This window comes from Notothenia rossii, assembly GCF_949606895.1.
Source record: "Notothenia rossii genome assembly, chromosome: 4".
Taxonomy (NCBI): Eukaryota; Metazoa; Chordata; class Actinopteri; order Perciformes; family Nototheniidae; genus Notothenia; species Notothenia rossii.
The window spans coordinates 49,455,107-49,476,063 of record NC_136902.1 but is presented as its reverse complement, the minus strand read 5'-3'; positions in this window follow the sequence as shown (position 1 = coordinate 49,476,063).

Sequence of the window (20,957 nt, the reverse complement as noted above, 5' to 3'; positions counted from 1 at the left end):
ATTTTCCATTGAAGTACAACAACACCAGGTTTTTTGGCGAGGGACGCGTTGCCATCGAAACGGCATATGATGACATCCCATAATTGGCGGAGAGCTGTTGAGGGCCGGACCATTAGCCATCATATGAAGTCTGGTGCCGTTTGGACTATTTTCCATTGACTTACAACAACATGGTATTTTATGGCGAAGGAAGCGTTGCCATGGAAACGGCATATGATGACATCCCATAATTGACATAGAGCTGTTGAGGGCCGGACCATTAATGATAGTCTGAAGTCTGGTGCCGTTTGGATGATTTTCCATTGAGTTACGTCAATACCGGGTTTTTTGGCGAGGGAAGTGTTGCCATGGAAACGGCATATGGTGAGATATCGGATTTCACGTAGAGCTGTTGAGGCATTGACCGGTGATATAAAAGTTAAGTCTGGGGGACGATGGGACCTTGTCCATTGGAGTTACGACAACACCAGGTTTATTGGCGGGGGACGCATTGCCATGGCAACGGCATATGAGGACATCCCATAATTGACATAGAGCTGTTGAGGGCCGGACCATTAATGATAGTCTGAAGTCTGGTGCAGTTTGGACCATTGTCCATTGAGTTAGGACAACACCGTGTTTCATGGCGAGGGAACTGTCGCCATGGCAACGGCATATGAGGACATTCCATAATTGACATAGAGCTGTTGAGGGCCGGACCATTAATGATAGTCTGAAGTCTGGTGCCGTTTGGACGATTTTCCATTGACTTACAACAACATGGTATTTTATGGCGAAGGAAGCGTTGCCATGGAAACGGCATATGATGACATCCCATAATTGACGTAGAGCTGTTGAGGGCCGGACCATTAATGATAGTCTGAAGTTTGGTGCTGTTTGGACGATTTTCCATTGACTTACAACAACATCGTATTTTTTGGCGAAGGATGGGTTGCCATGGAAACGGCATATGTTGACATCCCCAAATTGAGAGAGAGCTGTTGAGGGCCGGACCATTAATGATAGTCTGAAGTCTGGTGCCGTTTGGACGATTTTCCATTGAATTACAAAAAGACCAGGTTTTTTGGCGAGGGATCTGTTGCCATGGCAACGGCATATGATGACATCCCATAATTGGCATAGAGCTGTTGAGGGCCGGACCATTAATGATAGTCTGAAGTCTGGTGCCGTTTGGAGGATTTTCCATTGAATTACAACAATACCAGGTTTTTTGGCGAGGGACGTGTTGCCATCGAAACGGCATATGATGACATCCCATAATTGGCGGAGAGCTGTTGAGGGCCGGACCATTAGCCATCATATGAAGTCTGGTGCCGTTTGGACTATTTTCCATTGACTTACAACAACATGGTATTTTATGGCAGCGGAAGCGTTGCCATGGAAACGGCATATGATGACATCCCATAATTGGCGGAGAGCTGTTGAGGGCCGGACCATTAGCCATCATATGAAGTCTGGTGCCGTTTGGACTATTTTCCATTGACTTACAACAACATGGTATTTTATGGCGAAGGAAGCGTTGCCATGGAAACGGCATATGATGACATCCCATAATTGACATAGAGCTGTTGAGGGCCGGACCATTAATGATAGTCTGAAGTCTGGTGCCGTTTGGATGATTTTCCATTGAGTTACGTCAATACCGGGTTTTTTGGCGGGGGAAGTGTTGCCATGGAAACGGCATATGGTGAGATCTCCGATTTCACGTAGAGCTGTTGAGGCATTGACCGGTGATATAAAAGTTAAGTCTGGGGGACGATGGGACCTTGTCCATTGGAGTTACGACAACACCAGGTTTATTGGCGGGGGACGCATTGCCATGGCAACGGCATATGAGGACATCCCATAATTGACATAGAGCTGTTGAGGGCCGGACCATTAATGATAGTCTGAAGTCTGGTGCCGTTTGGACGATTTTCCATTGACTTACAACAACATGGTATTTTATGGCGAAGGAAGCGTTGCCATGGAAACGGCATATGATGACATCCCATAATTGGCATAGAGCTGTTGAGGGCCGGACCATTAATGATAGTCTGAAGTCTGGTGCCGTTTGGAGGATTTTCCATTGAATTACAACAACACCAGGTTTTTTGGCGTGGGACGCGTTGCCATCGAAACGGCATATGATGACATCCCATAATTGGCGGAGAGCTGTTGAGGGCCGGACCATTAGCCATCATATGAAGTCTGGTGCCGTTTGGACTATTTTCCATTGACTTACAACAACATGGTATTTTATGGCAGCGGAAGCGTTGCCATGGAAACGGCATATGATGACATCCCATAATTGACATAGAGCTGTTGAGGGCCGGACCATTAATGATAGTCTGAAGTCTGGTGCCGTTTGGATGATTTTCCATTGAGTTACGTCAATACCGGGTTTTTTGGCGAGGGAAGTGTTGCCATGGAAACGGCATATGGTGAGATCTCGGATTTCACGTAGAGCTGTTGAGGCATTGACCGGTGATATAAAAGTTAAGTCTGGGGGACGATGGGACCTTGTCCATTGGAGTTAAGACAACACCAGGTTTATTGGCGGGGGACGCATTGCCATGGCAACGGCATATGAGGACATCCCATAATTGACATAGAGCTGTTGAGGGCCGGACCATTAATGATAGTCTGAAGTCTGGTGCAGTTTGGACCATTGTCCATTGAGTTAGGACAACACCGTGTTTCATGGCGAGGGAACTGTCGCCATGGCAACGGCATATGAGGACATTCCATAATTGACAAAGAGCTGTTGAGGGCCGGACCATTAATGATAGTCTGAAGTCTGGTGCCGTTTGGAGGATTTTCCATTGAAGTACAACAACACCAGGTTTTTTGGCGAGGGACGCGTTGCCATCGAAACGGCATATGATGACATCCCATAATTGGCGGAGAGCTGTTGAGGGCCGGACCATTAGCCATCATATGAAGTCTGGTGCCGTTTGGACTATTTTCCATTGACTTACAACAACATGGTATTTTATGGCGAAGGAAGCGTTGCCATGGAAACGGCATATGATGACATCCCATAATTGACATAGAGCTGTTGAGGGCCGGACCATTAATGATAGTCTGAAGTCTGGTGCCGTTTGGACGATTTTCCATTGACTTACAACAACATGGTATTTTATGGCGAAGGATGGGTTGCCATGGAAACGGCATATGTTGACATCCCCTAATTGAGAGAGAGCTGTTTAGGGCCGGACCATTAATGATAGTCTGAAGTCTGGTGCCGTTTGGACGATTTTCCATTGAATTACAAAAAGACCAGGTTTTTTGGCGAGGGATCTGTTGCCATGGCAACGGCATATGATGACATCCCATAATTGGCATAGAGCTGTTGACGGCCGGACCATTAATGATAGTCTGAAGTCTGGTGCCGTTTGGAGGATTTTCCATTGAATTACAACAACACCAGGTTTTTTGGCAAGGGACGCGTTGCCATCGAAACGGCATATGATGACATCCCATAATTGGCGGAGAGCTGTTGAGGGCCGGACCATTAGCCATCATATGAAGTCTGGTGCCGTTTGGACTATTTTCCATTGACTTACAACAACATGGTATTTTATGGCAGCGGAAGCGTTGCCATGGAAACGGCATATGATGACATCTCATAATTGACATAGAGCTGTTGAGGGCCGGACCATTAATGATAGTCTGAAGTCTGGTGCCGTTTGGATGATTTTCCATTGAGTTACGTCAATACCGGGTTTTTTGTCGAGGGAAGTGTTGCCATGGAAACGGCATATGGTGAGATCTCGGATTTCACGTAGAGCTGTTGAGGCATTGACCGGTGATATAAAAGTTAAGTCTGGGGGACGATGGGACCTTGTCCATTGGAGTTACGACAACACCAGGTTTATTGGCGGGGGACGCATTGCCATGGCAACGGCATATGAGGACATCCCATAATTGACATAGAGCTGTTGAGGGCCGGACCATTAATGATAGTCTGAAGTCTGGTGCAGTTTGGACCATTGTCCATTGAGTTAGGACAACACCGTGTTTCATGGCGAGGGAACTGTCGCCATGGCAACGGCATATGAGGACATTCCATAATTGACATAGAGCTGTTGAGGGCCGGACCATTAATGATAGTCTGAAGTCTGGTGCCGTTTGGACGATTTTCCATTGACTTAAAAAAACATGGTATTTTATGGCGAAGGAAGCGTTGCCATGGAAACGGCATATGATGACATCCCATAATTGACGTAGAGCTGTTGAGGGCCGGACCATTAATGATAGTCTGAAGTTTGGTGCTGTTTGGACAATTTTCCATTGACTTACAACAACATCGTATTTTTTGGCGAAGGATAGGGTGCCATGGAAACGGCATATGTTGACATCCCCTAATTGAGAGAGAGCTGTTGAGGGCCGGACCATTAATGATAGTCTGAAGTCTGGTGCCGTTTGGATGATTTTCCATTGAGTTACGTCAATACCGGGTTTTTTGGCGAGGGAAGTGTTGCCATGGAAACGGCATATGGTGAGATCTCGGATTTCACGTAGAGCTGTTGAGGCATTGACCGGTGATATAAAAGTTAAGTCTGGGGGACGATGGGACCTTGTCCATTGGAGTTACGACAACACCAGGTTTATTGGCGGGGGACGCATTGCCATGGCAACGGCATATGAGGACATCCCATAATTGACATAGAGCTGTTGAGGGCCGGACCATTAATGATAGTCTGAAGTCTGGTGCAGTTTGGACCATTGTCCATTGAGTTAGGACAACACCGTGTTTCATGGCGAGGGAACTGTCGCCATGGCAACGGCATATGAGGACATTCCATAATTGACATAGAGCTGTTGAGGGCCGGACCATTAATGATAGTCTGAAGTCTGGTGCCGTTTGGACGATTTTCCATTGACTTACAACAACATGGTATTTTATGGCGAAGGAAGCGTTGCCATGGAAACGGCATATGATGACATCCCATAATTGACGTAGAGCTGTTGAGGGCCGGACCATTAATGATAGTCTGAAGTTTGGTGCTGTTTGGACGATTTTCCATTGACTTACAACAACATCGTATTTTTTGGCGAAGGATGGGTTGCCATGGAAACGGCATATGTTGACATCCCCAAATTGAGAGAGAGCTGTTGAGGGCCGGACCATTAATGATAGTCTGAAGTCTGGTGCCGTTTGGACGATTTTCCATTGAATTACAAAAAGACCAGGTTTTTTGGCGAGGGATCTGTTGCCATGGCAACGGCATATGATGACATCCCATAATTGGCATAGAGCTGTTGAGGGCCGGACCATTAATGATAGTCTGAAGTCTGGTGCCGTTTGGAGGATTTTCCATTGAATTACAACAATACCAGGTTTTTTGGCGAGGGACGTGTTGCCATCGAAACGGCATATGATGACATCCCATAATTGGCGGAGAGCTGTTGAGGGCCGGACCATTAGCCATCATATGAAGTCTGGTGCCGTTTGGACTATTTTCCATTGACTTACAACAACATGGTATTTTATGGCAGCGGAAGCGTTGCCATGGAAACGGCATATGATGACATCCCATAATTGGCGGAGAGCTGTTGAGGGCCGGACCATTAGCCATCATATGAAGTCTGGTGCCGTTTGGACTATTTTCCATTGACTTACAACAACATGGTATTTTATGGCGAAGGAAGCGTTGCCATGGAAACGGCATATGATGACATCCCATAATTGACATAGAGCTGTTGAGGGCCGGACCATTAATGATAGTCTGAAGTCTGGTGCGGTTTGGATGATTTTCCATTGAGTTACGTCAATACCGGGTTTTTTGGCGGGGGAAGTGTTGCCATGGAAACGGCATATGGTGAGATCTCGGATTTCACGTAGAGCTGTTGAGGCATTGACCGGTGATATAAAAGTTAAGTCTGGGGGACGATGGGACCTTGTCCATTGGAGTTACGACAACACCAGGTTTATTGGCGGGGGACGCATTGCCATGGCAACGGCATATGAGGACATCCCATAATTGACATAGAGCTGTTGAGGGCCGGACCATTAATGATAGTCTGAAGTCTGGTGCCGTTTGGACGATTTTCCATTGACTTACAACAACATGGTATTTTATGGCGAAGGAAGCGTTGCCATGGAAACGGCATATGATGACATCCCATAATTGACATAGAGCTGTTGAGGGCCGGACCATTAATGATAGTCTGAAGTCTGGTGCCGTTTGGACGATTTTCCATTGACTTACAACAACATGGTATTTTATGGCGAAGGAAGCGTTGCCATGGAAACGGCATATGATGACATCCCATAATTGACGTAGAGCTGTTGAGGGCCGGACCATTAATGATAGTCTGAAGTTTGGTGCTGTTTGGACGATTTTCCATTGACTTACAACAACATCGTATTTTTTGGCGAAGGATGGGTTGCATTGGAAATGGCATATGTTGACATCCCCTAATTGAGAGAGAGCTGTTGAGGGCCGGACCATTAATGATAGTCTGAAGTCTGGTGCCGTTTGGACGATTTTCCATTGAATTACAAAAATACCAGGTTTTTTGGCGAGGGATCTGTTGCCATGGCAACGGCATATGATGACATCCCATAATTGGCATAGAGCTGTTGAGGGCTGGACCATTAATGATAGTCTGAAGTCTGGTGCAGTTTGGACCATTGTCCATTGAGTTAGGACAACACCGTGTTTCATGGCGAGGGAACTGTCGCCATGGCAACAGCATATGAGGACATTCCATAATTGACATAGAGCTGTTGAGGGCCGGACCATTAATGATAGTCTGAAGTCTGGTGCCGTTTGGACGATTTTCCATTGACTTACAACAACATGGTATTTTATGGCGAAGGAAGCGTTGCCATGGAAACGGCATATGATTACATCCCATAATTGGCATAGAGCTGTTGAGGGCCGGACCATTAATGATAGTCTGAAGTCTGGTGCCGTTTGGAGGATTTTCCATTGAATTACAACAACACCAGGTTTTTTGGCGAGGGACGCGTTGCCATCGAAACGGCATATGATGACATCCCATAATTGGCGGAGAGCTGTTGAGGGCCGGACCATTAGCCATCATATGAAGTCTGGTGCCGTTTGGACTATTTTCCATTGACTTACAACAACATGGTATTTTATGGCAGCGGAAGCGTTGCCATGGAAACGGCATATGATGACATCCCATAATTGACATAGAGCTGTTGAGGGCCGGACCATTAATGATAGTCTGAAGTCTGGTGCCGTTTGGATGATTTTCCATTGAGTTACGTCAATACCGGGTTTTTTGGCGAGGGAAGTGTTGCCATGGAAACGGCATATGGTGAGATCTCGGATTTCACGTAGAGCTGTTGAGGCATTGACCGGTGATATAAAAGTTAAGTCTGGGGGACGATGGGACCTTGTCCATTGGAGTTACGACAACACCAGGTTTATTGGCGGGGGACGCATTGCCATGGCAACGGCATATGAGGACATCCCATAATTGACATAGAGCTGTTGAGGGCCGGACCATTAATGATAGTCTGAAGTCTCGTGCAGTTTGGACCATTGTCCATTGAGTTAGGACAACACCGTGTTTCATGGCGAGGGAACTGTCGCCATGGCAACGGCATATGAGGACATTCCATAATTGACATAGAGCTGTTGAGGGCCGGACCATTAATGATAGTCTGAAGTCTGGTGCCGTTTGGACGATTTTCCATTGACTTACAACAACATCGTATTTTTTGGCGAAGGATGGGTTGCCATGGAAACGGCATATGTTGACATCCCCTAATTGAGAGAGAGCTGTTGAGGGCCGGACCATTAATGATAGTCTGAAGTCTGGTGCCGTTTGGACGATTTTCCATTGAATTACAAAAATACCAGGTTTTTTGGCGAGGGATCTGTTGCCATGGCAACGGCATATGATGACATCCCATAATTGGCATAGAGCTGTTGAGGGCTGGACCATTAATGATAGTCTGAAGTCTGGTGCCGTTTGGAGGATTTTCCATTGAAGTACAACAACACCAGGTTTTTTGGCGAGGGACGCGTTGCCATCGAAACGGCATATGATGACATCCCATAATTGGCGGAGAGCTGTTGAGGGCCGGACCATTAGCCATCATATGAAGTCTGGTGCCGTTTGGACTATTTTCCATTGACTTACAACAACATGGTATTTTATGGCGAAGGAAGCGTTGCCATGGAAACGGCATATGATGACATCCCATAATTGACATAGAGCTGTTGAGGGCCGGACCATTAATGATAGTCTGAAGTCTGGTGCCGTTTGGATGATTTTCCATTGAGTTACGTCAATACCGGGTTTTTTGGCGGGGGAAGTGTTGCCATGGAAACGGCATATGGTGAGATCTCGGATTTCACGTAGAGCTGTTGAGGCATTGACCGGTGATATAAAAGTTAAGTCTGGGGGACGATGGGACCTTGTCCATTGGAGTTACGACAACACCAGGTTTATTGGCGGGGGACGCATTGCCATGGCAACGGCATATGACGACATCCCATAATTGACATAGAGCTGTTGAGGGCCGGACCATTAATGATAGTCTGAAGTCTGGTGCAGTTTGGACCATTGTCCATTGAGTTAGGACAACACCGTGTTTCATGGCGAGGGAACTGTCGCCATGGCAACAGCATATGAGGACATTCCATAATTGACATAGAGCTGTTGAGGGCCGGACCATTAATGATAGTCTGAAGTCTGGTGCCGTTTGGACGATTTTCCATTGACTTACAACAACATGGTATTTTATGGCGAAGGAAGCGTTGCCATGGAAACGGCATATGATGACATCCCATAATTGACGTAGAGCTGTTGAGGGCCGGACCATTAATGATAGTCTGAAGTTTGGTGCTGTTTGGACGATTTTCCATTGACTTACAACAACATCGTATTTTTTGTCGAAGGATGGGTTGCCATGGAAACGGCATATGTTGACATCCCCTAATTGAGAGAGAGCTGTTGAGGGCCGGACCATTAATGATAGTCTGAAGTCTGGTGCCGTTTGGACGATTTTCCATTGAATTACAAAAATACCAGGTTTTTTTGGCGAGGGATCTGTTGCCATGGCAACGGCATATGATGACATCCCATAATTGGCATAGAGCTGTTGAGGGCTGGACCATTAATGATAGTCTGAAGTCTGGTGCCGTTTGGAGGATTTTCCATTGAAGTACAACAACACCAGGTTTTTTGGCGAGGGACGCGTTGCCATCGAAACGGCATATGATGACATCCCATAATTGGCGGAGAGCTGTTGAGGGCCGGACCATTAGCCATCATATGAAGTCTGGTGCCGTTTGGACTATTTTCCATTGACTTACAACAACATGGTATTTTATGGCGAAGGAAGCGTTGCCATGGAAACGGCATATGATGACATCCCATAATTGACATAGAGCTGTTGAGGGCCGGACCATTAATGATAGTCTGAAGTCTGGTGCCGTTTGGATGATTTTCCATTGAGTTACGTCAATACCGGGTTTTTTGGCGAGGGAAGTGTTGCCATGGAAACGGCATATGGTGAGATATCGGATTTCACGTAGAGCTGTTGAGGCATTGACCGGTGATATGAAAGTTAAGTCTGGGGGACGATGGGACCTTGTCCATTGGAGTTACGACAACACCAGGTTTATTGGCGGGGGACGCATTGCCATGGCAACGGCATATGAGGACATCCCATAATTGACATAGAGCTGTTGAGGGCCGGACCATTAATGATAGTCTGAAGTCTGGTGCAGTTTGGACCATTGTCCATTGAGTTAGGACAACACCGTGTTTCATGGCGAGGGAACTGTCGCCATGGCAACGGCATATGAGGACATTCCATAATTGACATAGAGCTGTTGAGGGCCGGACCATTAATGATAGTCTGAAGTCTGGTGCCGTTTGGACGATTTTCCATTGACTTACAACAACATGGTATTTTATGGCGAAGGAAGCGTTGCCATGGAAACGGCATATGATGACATCCCATAATTGACGTAGAGCTGTTGAGGGCCGGACCATTAATGATAGTCTGAAGTTTGGTGCTGTTTGGACGATTTTCCATTGACTTACAACAACATCGTATTTTTTGGCGAAGGATGGGTTGCCATGGAAACGGCATATGTTGACATCCCCAAATTGAGAGAGAGCTGTTGAGGGCCGGACCATTAATGATAGTCTGAAGTCTGGTGCCGTTTGGACGATTTTCCATTGAATTACAAAAAGACCAGGTTTTTTGGCGAGGGATCTGTTGCCATGGCAACGGCATATGATGACATCCCATAATTGGCATAGAGCTGTTGAGGGCCGGACCATTAATGATAGTCTGAAGTCTGGTGCCGTTTGGAGGATTTTCCATTGAATTACAACAATACCAGGTTTTTTGGCGAGGGACGTGTTGCCATCGAAACGGCATATGATGACATCCCATAATTGGCGGAGAGCTGTTGAGGGCCGGACCATTAGCCATCATATGAAGTCTGGTGCCGTTTGGACTATTTTCCATTGACTTACAACAACATGGTATTTTATGGCAGCGGAAGCGTTGCCATGGAAACGGCATATGATGACATCCCATAATTGGCGGAGAGCTGTTGAGGGCCGGACCATTAGCCATCATATGAAGTCTGGTGCCGTTTGGACTATTTTCCATTGACTTACAACAACATGGTATTTTATGGCGAAGGAAGCGTTGCCATGGAAACGGCATATGATGACATCCCATAATTGACATAGAGCTGTTGAGGGCCGGACCATTAATGATAGTCTGAAGTCTGGTGCCGTTTGGATGATTTTCCATTGAGTTACGTCAATACCGGGTTTTTTGGCGGGGGAAGTGTTGCCATGGAAACGGCATATGGTGAGATCTCGGATTTCACGTAGAGCTGTTGAGGCATTGACCGGTGATATAAAAGTTAAGTCTGGGGGACGATGGGACCTTGTCCATTGGAGTTACGACAACACCAGGTTTATTGGCGGGGGACGCATTGCCATGGCAACGGCATATGAGGACATCCCATAATTGACATAGAGCTGTTGAGGGCCGGACCATTAATGATAGTCTGAAGTCTGGTGCCGTTTGGACGATTTTCCATTGACTTACAACAACATGGTATTTTATGGCGAAGGAAGCGTTGCCATGGAAACGGCATATGATGACATCCCATAATTGACATAGAGCTGTTGAGGGCCGGACCATTAATGATAGTCTGAAGTCTGGTGCCGTTTGGACGATTTTCCATTGACTTACAACAACATGGTATTTTATGGCGAAGGAAGCGTTGCCATGGAAACGGCATATGATGACATCCCATAATTGACGTAGAGCTGTTGAGGGCCGGACCATTAATGATAGTCTGAAGTTTGGTGCTGTTTGGACGATTTTCCATTGACTTACAACAACATCGTATTTTTTGGCGAAGGATGGGTTGCATTGGAAATGGCATATGTTGACATCCCCTAATTGAGAGAGAGCTGTTGAGGGCCGGACCATTAATGATAGTCTGAAGTCTGGTGCCGTTTGGACGATTTTCCATTGAATTACAAAAATACCAGGTTTTTTGGCGAGGGATCTGTTGCCATGGCAACGGCATATGATGACATCCCATAATTGGCATAGAGCTGTTGAGGGCTGGACCATTAATGATAGTCTGAAGTCTGGTGCCGTTTGGAGGATTTTCCATTGAAGTACAACAACACCAGGTTTTTTGGCGAGGGACGCGTTGCCATCGAAACGGCATATGATGACATCCCATAATTGGCGGAGAGCTGTTGAGGGCCGGACCATTAGCCATCATATGAAGTCTGGTGCCGTTTGGACTATTTTCCATTGACTTACAACAACATGGTATTTTATGGCGAAGGAAGCGTTGCCATGGAAACGGCATATGATGACATCCCATAATTGACATAGAGCTGTTGAGGGCCGGACCATTAATGATAGTCTGAAGTCTGGTGCCGTTTGGATGATTTTCCATTGAGTTACGTCAATACCGGGTTTTTTGGCGGGGGAAGTGTTGCCATGGAAACGGCATATGGTGAGATCTCGGATTTCACGTAGAGCTGTTGAGGCATTGACCGGTGATATAAAAGTTAAGTCTGGGGGACGATGGGACCTTGTCCATTGGAGTTACGACAACACCAGGTTTATTGGCGGGGGACGCATTGCCATGGTAACGGCATATGAGGACATCCCATAATTGACATAGAGCTGTTGAGGGCCGGACCATTAATGATAGTCTGAAGTCTGGTGCAGTTTGGACCATTGTCCATTGAGTTAGGACAACACCGTGTTTCATGGCGAGGGAACTGTCGCCATGGCAACAGCATATGAGGACATTCCATAATTGACATAGAGCTGTTGAGGGCCGGACCATTAATGATAGTCTGAAGTCTGGTGCCGTTTGGACGATTTTCCATTGACTTACAACAACATGGTATTTTATGGCGAAGGAAGCGTTGCCATGGAAACGGCATATGATTACATCCCATAATTGGCATAGAGCTGTTGAGGGCCGGACCATTAATGATAGTCTGAAGTCTGGTGCCGTTTGGAGGATTTTCCATTGAATTACAACAACACCAGGTTTTTTGGCGAGGGACGCGTTGCCATCGAAACGGCATATGATGACATCCCATAATTGGCGGAGAGCTGTTGAGGGCCGGACCATTAGCCATCATATGAAGTCTGGTGCCGTTTGGACTATTTTCCATTGACTTACAACAACATGGTATTTTATGGCAGCGGAAGCGTTGCCATGGAAACGGCATATGATGACATCCCATAATTGACATAGAGCTGTTGAGGGCCGGACCATTAATGATAGTCTGAAGTCTGGTGCCGTTTGGATGATTTTCCATTGAGTTACGTCAATACCGGGTTTTTTGGCGAGGGAAGTGTTGCCATGGAAACGGCATATGGTGAGATCTCGGATTTCACGTAGAGCTGTTGAGGCATTGACCGGTGATATAAAAGTTAAGTCTGGGGGACGATGGGACCTTGTCCATTGGAGTTACGACAACACCAGGTTTATTGGCGGGGGACGCATTGCCATGGCAACGGCATATGAGGACATCCCATAATTGACATAGAGCTGTTGAGGGCCGGACCATTAATGATAGTCTGAAGTCTCGTGCAGTTTGGACCATTGTCCATTGAGTTAGGACAACACCGTGTTTCATGGCGAGGGAACTGTCGCCATGGCAACGGCATATGAGGACATTCCATAATTGACATAGAGCTGTTGAGGGCCGGACCATTAATGATAGTCTGAAGTCTGGTGCCGTTTGGACGATTTTCCATTGACTTACAACAACATCGTATTTTTTGGCGAAGGATGGGTTGCCATGGAAACGGCATATGTTGACATCCCCTAATTGAGAGAGAGCTGTTGAGGGCCGGACCATTAATGATAGTCTGAAGTCTGGTGCCGTTTGGACGATTTTCCATTGAATTACAAAAATACCAGGTTTTTTGGCGAGGGATCTGTTGCCATGGCAACGGCATATGATGACATCCCATAATTGGCATAGAGCTGTTGAGGGCTGGACCATTAATGATAGTCTGAAGTCTGGTGCCGTTTGGAGGATTTTCCATTGAAGTACAACAACACCAGGTTTTTTGGCGAGGGACGCGTTGCCATCGAAACGGCATATGATGACATCCCATAATTGGCGGAGAGCTGTTGAGGGCCGGACCATTAGCCATCATATGAAGTCTGGTGCCGTTTGGACTATTTTCCATTGACTTACAACAACATGGTATTTTATGGCGAAGGAAGCGTTGCCATGGAAACGGCATATGATGACATCCCATAATTGACATAGAGCTGTTGAGGGCCGGACCATTAATGATAGTCTGAAGTCTGGTGCCGTTTGGATGATTTTCCATTGAGTTACGTCAATACCGGGTTTTTTGGCGGGGGAAGTGTTGCCATGGAAACGGCATATGGTGAGATCTCGGATTTCACGTAGAGCTGTTGAGGCATTGACCGGTGATATAAAAGTTAAGTCTGGGGGACGATGGGACCTTGTCCATTGGAGTTACGACAACACCAGGTTTATTGGCGGGGGACGCATTGCCATGGCAACGGCATATGACGACATCCCATAATTGACATAGAGCTGTTGAGGGCCGGACCATTAATGATAGTCTGAAGTCTGGTGCAGTTTGGACCATTGTCCATTGAGTTAGGACAACACCGTGTTTCATGGCGAGGGAACTGTCGCCATGGCAACAGCATATGAGGACATTCCATAATTGACATAGAGCTGTTGAGGGCCGGACCATTAATGATAGTCTGAAGTCTGGTGCCGTTTGGACGATTTTCCATTGACTTACAACAACATGGTATTTTATGGCGAAGGAAGCGTTGCCATGGAAACGGCATATGATGACATCCCATAATTGACGTAGAGCTGTTGAGGGCCGGACCATTAATGATAGTCTGAAGTTTGGTGCTGTTTGGACGATTTTCCATTGACTTACAACAACATCGTATTTTTTGTCGAAGGATGGGTTGCCATGGAAACGGCATATGTTGACATCCCCTAATTGAGAGAGAGCTGTTGAGGGCCGGACCATTAATGATAGTCTGAAGTCTGGTGCCGTTTGGACGATTTTCCATTGAATTACAAAAATACCAGGTTTTTTTGGCGAGGGATCTGTTGCCATGGCAACGGCATATGATGACATCCCATAATTGGCATAGAGCTGTTGAGGGCTGGACCATTAATGATAGTCTGAAGTCTGGTGCCGTTTGGAGGATTTTCCATTGAAGTACAACAACACCAGGTTTTTTGGCGAGGGACGCGTTGCCATCGAAACGGCATATGATGACATCCCATAATTGGCGGAGAGCTGTTGAGGGCCGGACCATTAGCCATCATATGAAGTCTGGTGCCGTTTGGACTATTTTCCATTGACTTACAACAACATGGTATTTTATGGCGAAGGAAGCGTTGCCATGGAAACGGCATATGATGACATCCCATAATTGACATAGAGCTGTTGAGGGCCGGACCATTAATGATAGTCTGAAGTCTGGTGCCGTTTGGATGATTTTCCATTGAGTTACGTCAATACCGGGTTTTTTGGCGAGGGAAGTGTTGCCATGGAAACGGCATATGGTGAGATATCGGATTTCACGTAGAGCTGTTGAGGCATTGACCGGTGATATGAAAGTTAAGTCTGGGGGACGATGGGACCTTGTCCATTGGAGTTACGACAACACCAGGTTTATTGGCGGGGGACGCATTGCCATGGCAACGGCATATGAGGACATCCCATAATTGACATAGAGCTGTTGAGGGCCGGACCATTAATGATAGTCTGAAGTCTGGTGCAGTTTGGACCATTGTCCATTGAGTTAGGACAACACCGTGTTTCATGGCGAGGGAACTGTCGCCATGGCAACGGCATATGAGGACATTCCATAATTGACATAGAGCTGTTGAGGGCCGGACCATTAATGATAGTCTGAAGTCTGGTGCCGTTTGGACGATTTTCCATTGACTTACAACAACATGGTATTTTATGGCGAAGGAAGCGTTGCCATGGAAACGGCATATGATGACATCCCATAATTGACGTAGAGCTGTTGAGGGCCGGACCATTAATGATAGTCTGAAGTTTGGTGCTGTTTGGACGATTTTCCATTGACTTACAACAACATCGTATTTTTTGGCGAAGGATGGGTTGCCATGGAAACGGCATATGTTGACATCCCCAAATTGAGAGAGAGCTGTTGAGGGCCGGACCATTAATGATAGTCTGAAGTCTGGTGCCGTTTGGACGATTTTCCATTGAATTACAAAAAGACCAGGTTTTTTGGCGAGGGATCTGTTGCCATGGCAACGGCATATGATGACATCCCATAATTGGCATAGAGCTGTTGAGGGCCGGACCATTAATGATAGTCTGAAGTCTGGTGCCGTTTGGAGGATTTTCCATTGAATTACAACAATACCAGGTTTTTTGGCGAGGGACGTGTTGCCATCGAAACGGCATATGATGACATCCCATAATTGGCGGAGAGCTGTTGAGGGCCGGACCATTAGCCATCATATGAAGTCTGGTGCCGTTTGGACTATTTTCCATTGACTTACAACAACATGGTATTTTATGGCAGCGGAAGCGTTGCCATGGAAACGGCATATGATGACATCCCATAATTGGCGGAGAGCTGTTGAGGGCCGGACCATTAGCCATCATATGAAGTCTGGTGCCGTTTGGACTATTTTCCATTGACTTACAACAACATGGTATTTTATGGCGAAGGAAGCGTTGCCATGGAAACGGCATATGATGACATCCCATAATTGACATAGAGCTGTTGAGGGCCGGACCATTAATGATAGTCTGAAGTCTGGTGCCGTTTGGATGATTTTCCATTGAGTTACGTCAATACCGGGTTTTTTGGCGGGGGAAGTGTTGCCATGGAAACGGCATATGGTGAGATCTCGGATTTCACGTAGAGCTGTTGAGGCATTGACCGGTGATATAAAAGTTAAGTCTGGGGGACGATGGGACCTTGTCCATTGGAGTTACGACAACACCAGGTTTATTGGCGGGGGACGCATTGCCATGGCAACGGCATATGAGGACATCCCATAATTGACATAGAGCTGTTGAGGGCCGGACCATTAATGATAGTCTGAAGTCTGGTGCCGTTTGGACGATTTTCCATTGACTTACAACAACATGGTATTTTATGGCGAAGGAAGCGTTGCCATGGAAACGGCATATGATGACATCCCATAATTGACATAGAGCTGTTGAGGGCCGGACCATTAATGATAGTCTGAAGTCTGGTGCCGTTTGGACGATTTTCCATTGACTTACAACAACATGGTATTTTATGGCGAAGGAAGCGTTGCCATGGAAACGGCATATGATGACATCCCATAATTGACGTAGAGCTGTTGAGGGCCGGACCATTAATGATAGTCTGAAGTTTGGTGCTGTTTGGACGATTTTCCATTGACTTACAACAACATCGTATTTTTTGGCGAAGGATGGGTTGCATTGGAAATGGCATATGTTGACATCCCCTAATTGAGAGAGAGCTGTTGAGGGCCGGACCATTAATGATAGTCTGAAGTCTGGTGCCGTTTGGACGATTTTCCATTGAATTACAAAAATACCAGGTTTTTTGGCGAGGGATCTGTTGCCATGGCAACGGCATATGATGACATCCCATAATTGGCATAGAGCTGTTGAGGGCTGGACCATTAATGATAGTCTGAAGTCTGGTGCCGTTTGGAGGATTTTCCATTGAAGTACAACAACACCAGGTTTTTTGGCGAGGGACGCGTTGCCATCGAAACGGCATATGATGACATCCCATAATTGGCGGAGAGCTGTTGAGGGCCGGACCATTAGCCATCATATGAAGTCTGGTGCCGTTTGGACTATTTTCCATTGACTTACAACAACATGGTATTTTATGGCGAAGGAAGCGTTGCCATGGAAACGGCATATGATGACATCCCATAATTGACATAGAGCTGTTGAGGGCCGGACCATTAATGATAGTCTGAAGTCTGGTGCCGTTTGGATGATTTTCCATTGAGTTACGTCAATACCGGGTTTTTTGGCGGGGGAAGTGTTGCCATGGAAACGGCATATGGTGAGATCTCGGATTTCACGTAGAGCTGTTGAGGCATTGACCGGTGATATAAAAGTTAAGTCTGGGGGACGATGGGACCTTGTCCATTGGAGTTACGACAACACCAGGTTTATTGGCGGGGGACGCATTGCCATGGTAACGGCATATGAGGACATCCCATAATTGACATAGAGCTGTTGAGGGCCGGACCATTAATGATAGTCTGAAGTCTGGTGCAGTTTGGACCATTGTCCATTGAGTTAGGACAACACCGTGTTTCATGGCGAGGGAACTGTCGCCATGGCAACAGCATATGAGGACATTCCATAATTGACATAGAGCTGTTGAGGGCCGGACCATTAATGATAGTCTGAAGTCTGGTGCCGTTTGGACGATTTTCCATTGACTTACAACAACATGGTATTTTATGGCGAAGGAAGCGTTGCCATGGAAACGGCATATGATTACATCCCATAATTGGCATAGAGCTGTTGAGGGCCGGACCATTAATGATAGTCTGAAGTCTGGTGCCGTTTGGAGGATTTTCCATTGAATTACAACAACACCAGGTTTTTTGGCGAGGGACGCGTTGCCATCGAAACGGCATATGATGACATCCCATAATTGGCGGAGAGCTGTTGAGGGCCGGACCATTAGCCATCATATGAAGTCTGGTGCCGTTTGGACTATTTTCCATTGACTTACAACAACATGGTATTTTATGGCAGCGGAAGCGTTGCCATGGAAACGGCATATGATGACATCCCATAATTGACATAGAGCTGTTGAGGGCCGGACCATTAATGATAGTCTGAAGTCTGGTGCCGTTTGGATGATTTTCCATTGAGTTACGTCAATACCGGGTTTTTTGGCGAGGGAAGTGTTGCCATGGAAACGGCATATGGTGAGATCTCGGATTTCACGTAGAGCTGTTGAGGCATTGACCGGTGATATAAAAGTTAAGTCTGGGGGACGATGGGACCTTGTCCATTGGAGTTACGACAACACCAGGTTTATTGGCGGGGGACGCATTGCCATGGCAACGGCATATGAGGACATCCCATAATTGACATAGAGCTGTTGAGGGCCGGACCATTAATGATAGTCTGAAGTCTCGTGCAGTTTGGACCATTGTCCATTGAGTTAGGACAACACCGTGTTTCATGGCGAGGGAACTGTCGCCATGGCAACGGCATATGAGGACATTCCATAATTGACATAGAGCTGTTGAGGGCCGGACCATTAATGATAGTCTGAAGTCTGGTGCCGTTTGGACGATTTTCCATTGACTTACAACAACATCGTATTTTTTGGCGAAGGATGGGTTGCCATGGAAACGGCATATGTTGACATCCCCTAATTGAGAGAGAGCTGTTGAGGGCCGGACCATTAATGATAGTCTGAAGTCTGGTGCCGTTTGGACGATTTTCCATTGAATTACAAAAATACCAGGTTTTTTGGCGAGGGATCTGTTGCCATGGCAACGGCATATGATGACATCCCATAATTGGCATAGAGCTGTTGAGGGCTGGACCATTAATGATAGTCTGAAGTCTGGTGCCGTTTGGAGGATTTTCCATTGAAGTACAACAACACCAGGTTTTTTGGCGAGGGACGCGTTGCCATCGAAACGGCATATGATGACATCCCATAATTGGCGGAGAGCTGTTGAGGGCCGGACCATTAGCCATCATATGAAGTCTGGTGCCGTTTGGACTATTTTCCATTGACTTACAACAACATGGTATTTTATGGCGAAGGAAGCGTTGCCATGGAAACGGCATATGATGACATCCCATAATTGACATAGAGCTGTTGAGGGCCGGACCATTAATGATAGTCTGAAGTCTGGTGCCGTTTGGATGATTTTCCATTGAGTTACGTCAATACCGGGTTTTTTGGCGGGGGAAGTGTTGCCATGGAAACGGCATATGGTGAGATCTCGGATTTCACGTAGAGCTGTTGAGGCATTGACCGGTGATATAAAAGTTAAGTCTGGGGGACGATGGGACCTTGTCCATTGGAGTTACGACAACACCAGGTTTATTGGCGGGGGACGCATTGCCATGGCAACGGCATATGACGACATCCCATAATTGACATAGAGCTGTTGAGGGCCGGACCATTAATGATAGTCTGAAGTCTGGTGCAGTTTGGACCATTGTCCATTGAGTTAGGACAACACCGTGTTTCATGGCGAGGGAACTGTCGCCATGGCAACAGCATATGAGGACATTCCATAATTGACATAGAGCTGTTGAGGGCCGGACCATTAATGATAGTCTGAAGTCTGGTGCCGTTTGGACGATTTTCCATTGACTTACAACAACATGGTATTTTATGGCGAAGGAAGCGTTGCCATGGAAACGGCATATGATGACATCCCATAATTGACGTAGAGCTGTTGAGGGCCGGACCATTAATGATAGTCTGAAGTTTGGTGCTGTTTGGACGATTTTCCATTGACTTACAACAACATCGTATTTTTTGTCGAAGGATGGGTTGCCATGGAAACGGCATATGTTGACATCCCCTAATTGAGAGAGAGCTGTTGAGGGCCGGACCATTAATGATAGTCTGAAGTCTGGTGCCGTTTGGACGATTTTCCATTGAATTACAAAAAGACCAGGTTTTTTTGGCGAGGGATCTGTTGCCATGGCAACGGCATATGATGACATCCCATAATTGGCATAGAGCTGTTGAGGGCCGGACCATTAATGATAGTCTGAAGTCTGGTGCCGTTTGGAGGATTTTCCATTGAATTACAACAATACCAGGTTTTTTGGCGAGGGACGTGTTGCCATCGAAATGGCATATGATGACATCCCATAATTGGCGGAGAGCTGTTGAGGGCCGGACCATTAGCCATCATATGAAGTCTGGTGCCGTTTGGACTATTTTCCATTGACTTACAACAACATGGTATTTTATGGCAGCGGAAGCGTTGCCATGGAAACGGCATATGATGACATCCCATAATTGGCGGAGAGCTGTTGAGGGCCGGACCATTAGCCATCATATGAAGTCTGGTGCCGTTTGGACTATTTTCCATTGACTTACAACAACATGGTATTTTATGGCGAAGGAAGCGTTGCCATGGAAACGGCATATGATGACATCCCATAATTGACATAGAGCTGTTGAGGGCCGGACCATTAATGATAGTCTGAAGTCTGGTGCCGTTTGGATGATTTTCCATTGAGTTACGTCAATACCGGGTTTTTTGGCGAGGGAAGTGTTGCCATGGAAACGGCATATGGTGAGATCTCGGATTTCACGTAGAGCTGTTGAGGCATTGACCGGTGATATAAAAGTTAAGTCTGGGGGACGATGGGACCTTGTCCATTGGAGTTACGACAACACCAGGTTTATTGGCGGGGGACGCATTGCCATGGCAAC